The sequence below is a fragment of the Poecilia reticulata genome, chromosome 4, assembly GCF_904066995.2.
Source record: "Poecilia reticulata chromosome 4, P_reticulata-male-v2, whole genome shotgun sequence".
Taxonomy (NCBI): domain Eukaryota; kingdom Metazoa; phylum Chordata; class Actinopteri; order Cyprinodontiformes; family Poeciliidae; genus Poecilia; species Poecilia reticulata.
Genome location: NC_088833.1, coordinates 2,614,173 through 2,624,012, shown reverse-complemented (window position 1 = coordinate 2,624,012; position 9,840 = coordinate 2,614,173). Strand labels below are relative to the sequence as shown.

The window sequence follows — 9,840 nt, the reverse complement described above, 5'->3', positions numbered from 1 at the left end:
TTTTTGTCAAGAAACTTTATTGAACAAATGAGGTTCAACACAGACGAGCGGATCAGTTTCTTCAACAAACACCTGCAAACATTCACTTATATTCTGAATTTAGTACTTTAGCGCATTAGCATTAGCTTCTGCTAAATGCTATGACGGTGTAGCGCTTTAGCATAAGCAAAGCTAATGGTGATTAGTGCTTTCGGGTTGGTGCAGCTAACTTTTAGTTAGCGGTTACTGGCGGTTATCGACCAGTAAATTGTAAACAAAATGCCTCATATTGACTTTTTGGTGAAACCATTATGTCTCACAGGACATTTTTATTTTACTTTTTATAGATAAAACAGGCAGAATGACATTTTGAAGCATTAAAGTGTCCTGTAGGAAATGTGTTTTATGAACTGAGGCTAAATAGATGCACTGAAAAACTAACAATAGTTTGAAGTCAGTTTGAGATATTGTGTTTATATTAGCAGGTGATTGGTTGTTATGGTGGCTGCAAACAAATGAATAATGCAAACGACAAAACACACAAAACCAGCAGAAAAATGTAGCAACAAATGACAGACCTCCAGACCACCAGGGGGAGTCTAGAGCAGTTAATATTACCTTCATTAATATACTAACATCTTATTACATATAGCCTTAAATCATGACATAACGTGTAGTGAGACTTTGGTCCCTGTGCTGATCGACTCCCCCTGGTGGCCTGGAGGACTTCCATTATGAGCTTTCAGAGCTGTGTGAAGCTGACACCCCACCCACGTCAAAAAATCCAGCAAATAGTCTGAATGGTTAGTGCTCGGTTTGTGCAGGTTTGTGCCGTTAAAATTTTCATTTGTGCAGCTTTCGTCTTTGAGATATTAAAAGCTATAATTTTGGCCGATTACGTCATCCGCTAGCAAATTGGCCGTTATAGGCTCATGTAATTTTTTTACATGTTTGCTGCATAATCAGCAGACAGTACATCAACAATGTGAATATAATTCTTCAGACCACCTCCGAAATCAAAGCACAGTTGAACAGGTTATACACATTACGTTAGGGTCAGGCTGCATGTGCTTTATTAGCACGATTCAATTATTGTGGAGAGAAGCTACGTTCGTGAAAAAACATTGCTATCTTAAAACATTTCTTGAAATGAGACACATTTTTTCTTGTTCTAAGTCTTTATTGAAGTTCAAAACAAAATGTACACATTGTACAACAGCTGAGAATCTGAAGAATTAAAAGAAGTAGCTCACACTTAGGTTTGATTTGGAACATGATAGGGTGACGGTGACGTCATCGGCCAAAATTATAACTTTTAATATCTCAGAAACCAAAACTGCACAAACGAAAATTTTAACGGCACAAACCTGCACAAACGGAGCACTAACCATTCAGACTATTTGCTGGATTTTTTGACGTGGGTGGGGTGTCAGCTTCACACAGCTAGTTTTCAGTTGTTTTGTGTTTTGTTCTTATGGTTAAAACATTTATTTAGTATTTGTTTTGTTGGTTTTCAGTATTTTACTGTTGCATTTGTTTGTTTTTTTTTTGCATTTGTGTGTTTTGAGTTTGCATCATGAAAAGATTTTTAATTGATCTAATTAATTTAATGGCATATTTAATAAATCATTTGTTGAATGAATGTAACTATTTAACGATCTATTTATTAACTGCGTCGCTTTTAACCCTTAATATTCCTCCTGTTTGCTGCCTGTCAGCCTTCATGTGAGATATTTATCAGTTTGATTTGTTTTTTATTTTATTTCATGTTCATATATTAACGGCCCACCGTTCATTCAGCCACTGCTCCCACCGCCTGCAGCTTACTGGTTGCACTGGGAGCCACGGCTGCTGCTGCCGCCTCTCCTGCTGGAGCTTTTACTCACTGATTTGCTTCACATCAGCTGATGAGGCTGAAGTGAGTCATCGCCATGGAGACGGAAATGCTGACCCTGCGACCCGCCCGGCGCTGCTGCTTGCATTTGTTCCGTTGTAGACGACCAGAACTGGACCTCTGACCGTAAACCGACCTTAAAACCCGATCCGAGCTCAGAACCAGACGCAGGTTTTAGAAACATCCAGCCTTTGACATTTAGATTTGCCTTTAAGTTTTATTGTTTTACGTCTACCTGAGATGCAGAAGTTCATTTCAAAACGGGGAAGAAACATTTTGACAAGTCAAGGAAAAACTTTGATTTATTTACATTTGGTCCATTTAAAACTCCTGGATGTTTTCTGAGGTTTGTTTTGAGAAAAATAAAAACCAAGAAAAATGATCTCCAAACTCCTTGGTTTGGATCAGCCGACCGACCCGCCTCCACCTGCAGGGTCAGAACCTGATGAAACCCGTGTGTGTGTGTGTGTGTGCGTGCGTGCGTGCGTGCGTGCGTGTGTGTGTGTGCGTGCGTGCGTGCGTGCGTGCGTGCGTGCGTGCGTGCGTGCGTGTGTGTGTGTGTGTGTGTGTGTGTGTGTGTGTGTGTGTGTGCGTGCCAGAGGCGTGAAGCTGCAGGAGGACAGTGTGAGAACTTCGTACCTGACCTGGCCTCCCTCAGCGGGGGGTCAGAAGTCACGCCGCCCTGTTTTCCTCCATCTAACCACACACAGCGGCCCGACTCGCCCCGGTCCGGTCCGGCCCATCAGCGCCGCCTCAGGCTCTCCTCACACTCCGAGAACAAAACCTTCCTCAGACCTCAAACGGCTCGACTCAACGAGGGAAGAAATCTGGAAAACAAAACCTGACCCAGAATTTCTGGTTTCCAGGACAAAAATATCAGAAACATTAAACCACAAGTTTAACGTCTCGGCATCACGACGGAGCTCGTTTTAGGGGAACCGTTACTTAATATTGATTGATTGATTTTTTACTTTTGGGAAAAAAAGTCTTGTTATAAGTGAACTTATCTACCAATTAATCAATACTAAGAAATTATTGATTCAAAACGCTCCTACATTTTGCTGAAGTTATTTTTTTCTAAAGTTCACTGAGGAACTTTAAAGTTGTGAGTTTCTGCCGTGTGTTAAATTACTGTGGCTCATTATTCAGCAGTGATTAAATGATTTAAATAAAAATGAATCGGTGCGTTTTCCGCCGCTGCAGCAGGAGTTCGGATGAACTTGTTGCTCCGCTGGATTCCAGCTGGTCAGGTGTGAAAGTCTGACGCCCCCTGTGGCCGGGGTCGGCGGGGCGACCTGACCTCTGACCTCTCCATGGCGACGCCTGGGAGAAAACATCCAATAATAACAATCACATCTGCACACAAACAATCCAGAAAATCAGCTGAATCAATTCTTTATCATAAAGTGTTGAAACCTACGGAGCTACAAATGTGTTAAAAATGATTTAAATTAAAAGTTTGCTTCTTAATGTGATTTTTTTAGCAGAATATAAATACATGCAGGTTTTAGATGCTCCGTTGGTTCAGACGTGTTGCATCTACTTTCTGCAGCACAGCAGATTTAAAAAGGCAAAAAATACATATTATGATGTAAAACACGATCAATTAAAAGGTATTGCAAATAAAAACATTAAGAAAATCCAGAGATAACTGAAAAATCCTTGAAATAAATGAAATAAATTTGGACAAAGCTGAAGAAAATGTACATAAATAGAGAAATATAAAAACAAAATCCATAAAAAGTAATAAAAAAAGCCTTTAAATAAATAAACAATGCAAGATCATCTTCTACATTATTAATAAATTTAAATTAATTTATCATGTCAAATTGAATAAAACTACCTCAGGATTAGATAAATGACTGTATGAAAGTTTTCCCAAACATTTTATTCTAATAAGTAAACAGATTTGATTGTTTCTGGATCGGGTCCTCATGGTTCCTCCTGATCTGGTCCCGTCCTGTAGAACCCAGCAGAGGTTCTGTCTGAACCACAACCAGCCGCGGTCGGACCTTTAAAGGTCGACTTTTTTGGAGACACAGAGGACAATTCCTCACTTTCCCGGAACCTTCAGTCTGTTTGTTTGACCTTCTTGTAATTTGCAGTCGGAGCAGAAGTTGAGCTTTGAAGTCGGATGAATGCGGTCGGTGCTGCGTTCACTGCCGGCTCGGAGCCGCTGCATTACTGTAATTACTGATGTGCAGCCGTTGAAATGCGCTCAGATTCCCGCTCCTGGTCTCTGCTGCGGATCGGAGCGTCCGGCTCCTTCTGGGAACGCCGAGCCAGCAGCATTTCTCTGAAGTCGGGACAGAAAAGCTAAACCTCCGATAACTGATTAGTTTCTGATCTCTCTGAAAAAGCAACGCATTGTCTGGTGCAGTTCTTTCACCAGCTGCGTTTTTATTTACCTTAAAGTTAAACAAATCAGAATCATGAACATTTGCTTAAAAAAACATGCTTTTTAAAGCAAAAAAGTTTTAAACAGTGTAAAAAAAAGTTTTTACAACAACAGGATGTTACTACTGGCGGAAACGACAAAGAAGAAGATGACAGGAAGTAACAGGATGATGATGCAGCATGTCTTATAATGAAGAAACTTAATTCACGCATGATTTTAATTGTGTCTTGTTTAATAATGACACTGAAATTGTGAAAATGTGCTTTTTCAACATTAGCAGAATATAATGGAAGCTGCTGACGGGAGACGTTTCTGTCTGGGACGAGTTTCTGAGTTTCTGCTGCTGGATTAAACCAGAGCTGCATCATAAAAGTCCAGCTTCAGGCCTTGAACTCTGTTTGGTTCCCGGCCTCCATGCCGGCGGCCAGCTGAGGTCTTTGGGAGTCCGTCCAGCTCGAGGTCGTGAACCCGGTAGTTAAAGCTGACCTCTGACCTCACAGTGTCTGCTCCCAGAGGCGAGAGGTTCGCACCGCTTCACACCTGCCTCTGATGACGATCTGAAAAACGGAGCAAATATTCAGCAACAAACTCAGGCTGGGCGTAAAATGAACCCGTTTCAATCTTAACTCAGTTTTTCCTCTCATTTTCTTTTCTTAATGAAATTAGAAACGACATTTTCAAAAAGCGGCTTCCATTTCAATGAGTTGTACGATGGAGTATCAGGACAAAGATACAAACATTTTTTGCTGAATTACAGGAATATAATCGCAATGTGAGCAGAAAAAAGATGCAAGTTTACGAGAAGAACATTTTAAATTATGAGGAAAAGCTGCTTTAACAACAAAAGCTCAGATAATTAATGTTTTGTTATTTTTTATAAAATCACTGCTTCATTCACCTGCTATTAAAACTTTACTCTCATGTTTCTGTAACTCTTGTAATATTCTAACTCTATTTTAGGAATGAAAAAGAAATAAATCTTAACCTGGCTCTTATATTTTGCCTGAATTCAGAGTTTAAATAAATAAACAAGATGGCCGCCCTGGGTGTGCTGACATCACTCTGAAACCCAAGGAGATGATTTATTTGTATTTCTTTATGTGCTACTGTAGCCGTTCCTGGGGGGAAGGATCTGTGATCATGCTCCTTTGTGCATTTCTGATGCCGCGATTTTAATTGGATTAATTATTCACCGCTCAACTTTTCTGGATTTTTTTTCTAATCCAAATGAAACAAAAGGTTCAGATCTTCACTCTGTAGCTTTAGAGTTCGCCGCAGCTCCACAACACGCTGCGAATGAAACCAACAAGCTGCTGACTGGATGTTTGATCCCCGTTTCTGATCAGTTTTTAGACTCATCAGTTTCAATAATGCTAATAACAAACAGCAGAATCTCTGACGGATCCACTCGGATCCTGTAAGGACTCGGTGGTTCTGCTTCCATGGGAGACGGTCTTATTGCTGACTGAGATGTTCTATTGAGTTTGCGACGTTTGGTTTACTCACACCACACTACTACCAACCACCGTCCTGCTGATGAGTCACTCTGAATATTCTGCTTTTATCGTTCGTCCTTTTGGCCGGTATCCTCCACTGTTGCCTTGACAACCGCCGTGTTTTATCCTAACCACACAAAAGGCTTTGAGTTCAGAGTTTAGTAGAAGTTTAAGCACCAGAAACCTGCAGCAGAAAAACCCTAAACGTGTCGCTACTTAAAACTGCAGACAGGAGGAGTACGCGGTCGCCACGCCGACGGATGGCAAACCATGACAGCGAGGAGGACGGTGACGGCAAGCGGAGGAGGATTTCTGACTGTGGGTGATAGTTTCTGTTTCATAAGCAGCCAAGGAGGAAAACGACGGTCATGCAGCTTCACCACAACAAGCAAAGCGACACGGCAAGAATCAGATCTCGTGTTTCAGGCTTTCCTTGATAAAATAGCTTTTACATGCTACGACAAACAAGGCTGGAAATGAATTTAATGCCTCGACATGCAGGAGCTAATCTGAGTTAATGTGAATGTTTGGTCATCAGTTCTGAAAATAAAAGATTTAAACTCCTAGAAAACATGAATGCATCAAGCAGCTGGTTTTCACAGCAGAGCACAGAGTGTCATCTGCATACTGTGTAACAAACAGAATAAACACAGGATGGTTTAAGATATCTAATTTAACCTGAGGATGGCGCAGCTGGAGGATTTTTCACGTCTACCAAAAACACTGAACCAAAGCGAAAGAAAACGCATCGGGTCTGTGAGACGGTTTCGGTTCCTGCTGCTGCGGTCGGAGCTCAGCAGTGAAGTAACGGAGGATGAAGGTGACGTCAGAGGAGGCGCCGTCTGCGGCGCGTCTGCATCGTCACAGACCGAAGGCCGGGTTTTCCTGCAGCGCCGATCAGATCATCACCGACCCGGCTCGCTTAGCTTAGCCCCGGGTTTACAGCAGCATGTGAAGATATTGTATCTGAGACCTGAACATGCTGCGAACAGTCGAGTTGTGACGTCATTCAGGATCCAACGCAAACAGATCAGAACTGAAATGGGGAAGAGATGCAGCTGCAACGAGAAGTTTGGGTTTTATTACTGCAAACATCCTGAAAGTAAAGAAAAACCGTCAACGCTGATCTCAGTACGGCAAAACCAGAAACCAGGACCTGAAATATGGAGTTAGAATAAACACATTTTCTCTTTATGTGGCTTTTCAGACTAAATATTCACCGTGTTGCAATATTTCTGTCAGGATTTGGTTTTCTCTGCGTTAAGTAGTTCCTGTTGTCGCGTCCACCCCTGGTTGTTCCCTGATTGTTCCCTGATTGTTCCCTGATTGTTCCCAGCTGTCACTGATGGTTCTCTGATGGTTCCCTGATTGTTCCCTGGTTGTTCCCTGATTGTTCCCTGATTGTTCCCTGGTTGTTCCCTGATTGTTCCCTGATTGTTCCCTGGTTGTTCCCTGATGGTTCCCTGGTTGTTCCCTGATTGTTCCCTGGTTGTTCCCTGATGGTTCCCTGGTTGTTCCCTGATTGTTCCCTGATTGTTCCCTGATTGTTCCCTGATTGTTCCCTGGTTGTTCCCTGGTTGTTCCCTGATTGTTCCCAGCTGTCACTGATGGTTCTCTGATGGTTCCCTGATTGTTCCCTGATTGTTCCCTGATTGTTCCCTGGCTGTTCCCTGATTGTTCCCTGATTGTTCTCTGTTTGTTCCCTGATTGTTCCCCGGCTGTTCCCTGATTGTTCCCAGCTGTCCCTGATTGTTCTCTGATTGTTCCCTGATTGTTCCCTGGTTGTTCCCTGATTGTTCCCTGGTTGTTCCCTGATTGTTCTCTGATTGTTCCCTGATTGTTCCCTGGTTGTTCCCTGATTGTTCCCTGGTTGTTCCCTGTATTTAGTCCCACCTGTCGCTGCTCCCTGTCGGTCCGCGTCTCGTCTTGGTCCAGTCGTGTTTGGTTCCAGCTGCTGCTTGGATTTCTGCACACCTCCATCATGAAACCAACATCATCTCCACTCATTGGGTCAGAACCAGATGACAGTTTCACTAATGAACCGGGTCGGTGCAGCTCGGTCCAGAGGTTTAGTTACAGGAACCAAAACATTGAAAAAACATTGGAAAATTTGGAAATATAAAGAATAAAACCAATTTCACTGTGATTTGTTTAATGTCTTGGTGTTCAATGTATTAATTGGAAGAACAAAGTGATTAGATATTTGTAGGAAATGAATGTGCAAATTATTGTAGATCCAAATAGAAATAAAGTTTTGCTCGTTTCCTTGTCAAAAGAAAAATCTCCAAAAATATTGACTTTTGCAGCTGATGATTTGGAACTAATAAAACTTTATTGCATCCAGTTGTTTTAACCTAAGCAGGACATTTTTAACTGCACAGTATTATTTGCCTTTACGGTTTTTAATATTCTGTGTTTTATTCACCTTTAACTTGATGCTGAAACATCCGGATTTCCCCGCTGAGGCTCAATATTCCATTTTATTTGGTATCATTGTTTTCTAGATCCATTAGAATCAAACTGTGTAAAAACAAACAGATGATGTGTTTATGTTAATCCAGCCTCCAGCGGCTGGTTTGAACTGATAATGCAGTAAAAATCCACCTGCAGGACGAACTTCAGGTCAAGTTCAGCTGGATGAGTCCAGGTTGCTTCAGCCGAAGGAAACAAAACTAATTTATGCCAAAATGAGCAAATATTTACAGAACAAAAACCTGAAACAGCAGATAAACTGGATTACACAGAAAGAAGAAATGCTATGTAGGACACAGAGCAAGTGTGTGTGTGTGTGTGTGTGTGTGTGTGTGTGTGTGTGTGTGTGTGTGTGTGTGTGTGTGTGTGTGTGGGTGTGTGTGTGTGTGTGTGTGTGTGTGTGGGTGTGTGTGTGTGTGTGTGTGTGTGTGTGTGTGTGTGTGTGTGTCGGTTTTCCGAGAGCGTCTCTCTAACTGGAAGTCACGTGACTCTGCAGAGAATCCTGCTTCCTGCGTCTCTGTCCTTATATGGTCACATTTTGTCTTGCTGATGGTGTCGCCCCCTGCAGGTCGGACATCGATGCGTCTCCTCTTCCTCTTCCTCCTCTGTCTGTCTGTCTGTTTTCACAGGAAGTCTCTGTTCCTGCTGTCAGCTGAGAGCTTCTTGTTTCGTTTGTGTGGAAAAGTTTGACTTTAAAGAAGCTGAAACACAAATTTGAACTCTGAGCAACCAGAGGCCTGCCTGTCTGTCTGTCTGTCTGTCTGCCTGCCTGTCTGTCTGTCTGTCTGTCTGCCTGCCTGTCTGTCTGTCTGTCTGTCTGTCTGTCTGTCTGTCTGCCAGCCAGCCAGCCAGACAGACAGATTATTATCTCGCTGCTCTGAATGCAGAAGTTCAGCTGAACGTGATAAATGCTTCAGCCTTGACCCCGAACAGGAACTTCCCAGTGATTTGCGGCGCTCTAGTCATGCTTTCTGTTTGCACTCATAAAAATAAAGAACTGGGTCCATTTCATGATGCAACAGCCTGTAAAGCTGCAGCAGCAGCAGCAGCTGCAGCACCTGCAGCAGCTACAGGCACGACGTTTATCAGCTCCTCACGTCACTGGAGGAATTTCAGACAAACTGATTTGCATTTGATGGTTTTATATTTGGAGTAAAGAAAAACATATGCAAATACAAGGCAGCCATGTTTTTGGCTGAAAAGTCCAGCGCTGCTTAATGGCTGCAGGATTCAGACATTTTGCTAAATTCAGGAACTTTTCAAACTTTTCAGCACAACTTAGGAGATAAAAACAAATTAGCTAAAAAACTGATTCAAATCAATATTATGATATTAATATGTTGTGATAATATTCTGCAAATTTCTACAAACTGAAATATGACAAATTTTTAAATGTCTCTCAAACATTAATTTAACAAAAAATCCACCAATTTTGATAACTTTGTTGAGCATTTAAAACATAACTAATGAGTCGCTGATCCATAATAAATATTTATTACACGGAAACGATCCGAACAAATTAAACACAACATGCAAAGTTTTCTGGCATTTAGCAAATATAAATAATTTTATTGATCATAACTGACCAGAAACAAGGAAAA

General features: G+C 41.8%; 1 long non-coding RNA gene across 1 annotated transcript; it reads right to left on the bottom strand.

Annotated features, from left to right (window-relative positions):
* Positions 1-4,470: 4,470 nt before the first annotated feature.
* LOC103463146 (uncharacterized) lies at positions 4,471-7,053 on the bottom strand. The gene is made up of 2 exons (XR_014087183.1): positions 6,446-7,053; positions 4,471-4,828 (listed from the first exon to the last, which is right to left on the bottom strand). It is a non-coding gene; the product is annotated as an uncharacterized LOC103463146 (long non-coding RNA).
* Positions 7,054-9,840: the final 2,787 nt, after the last annotated feature.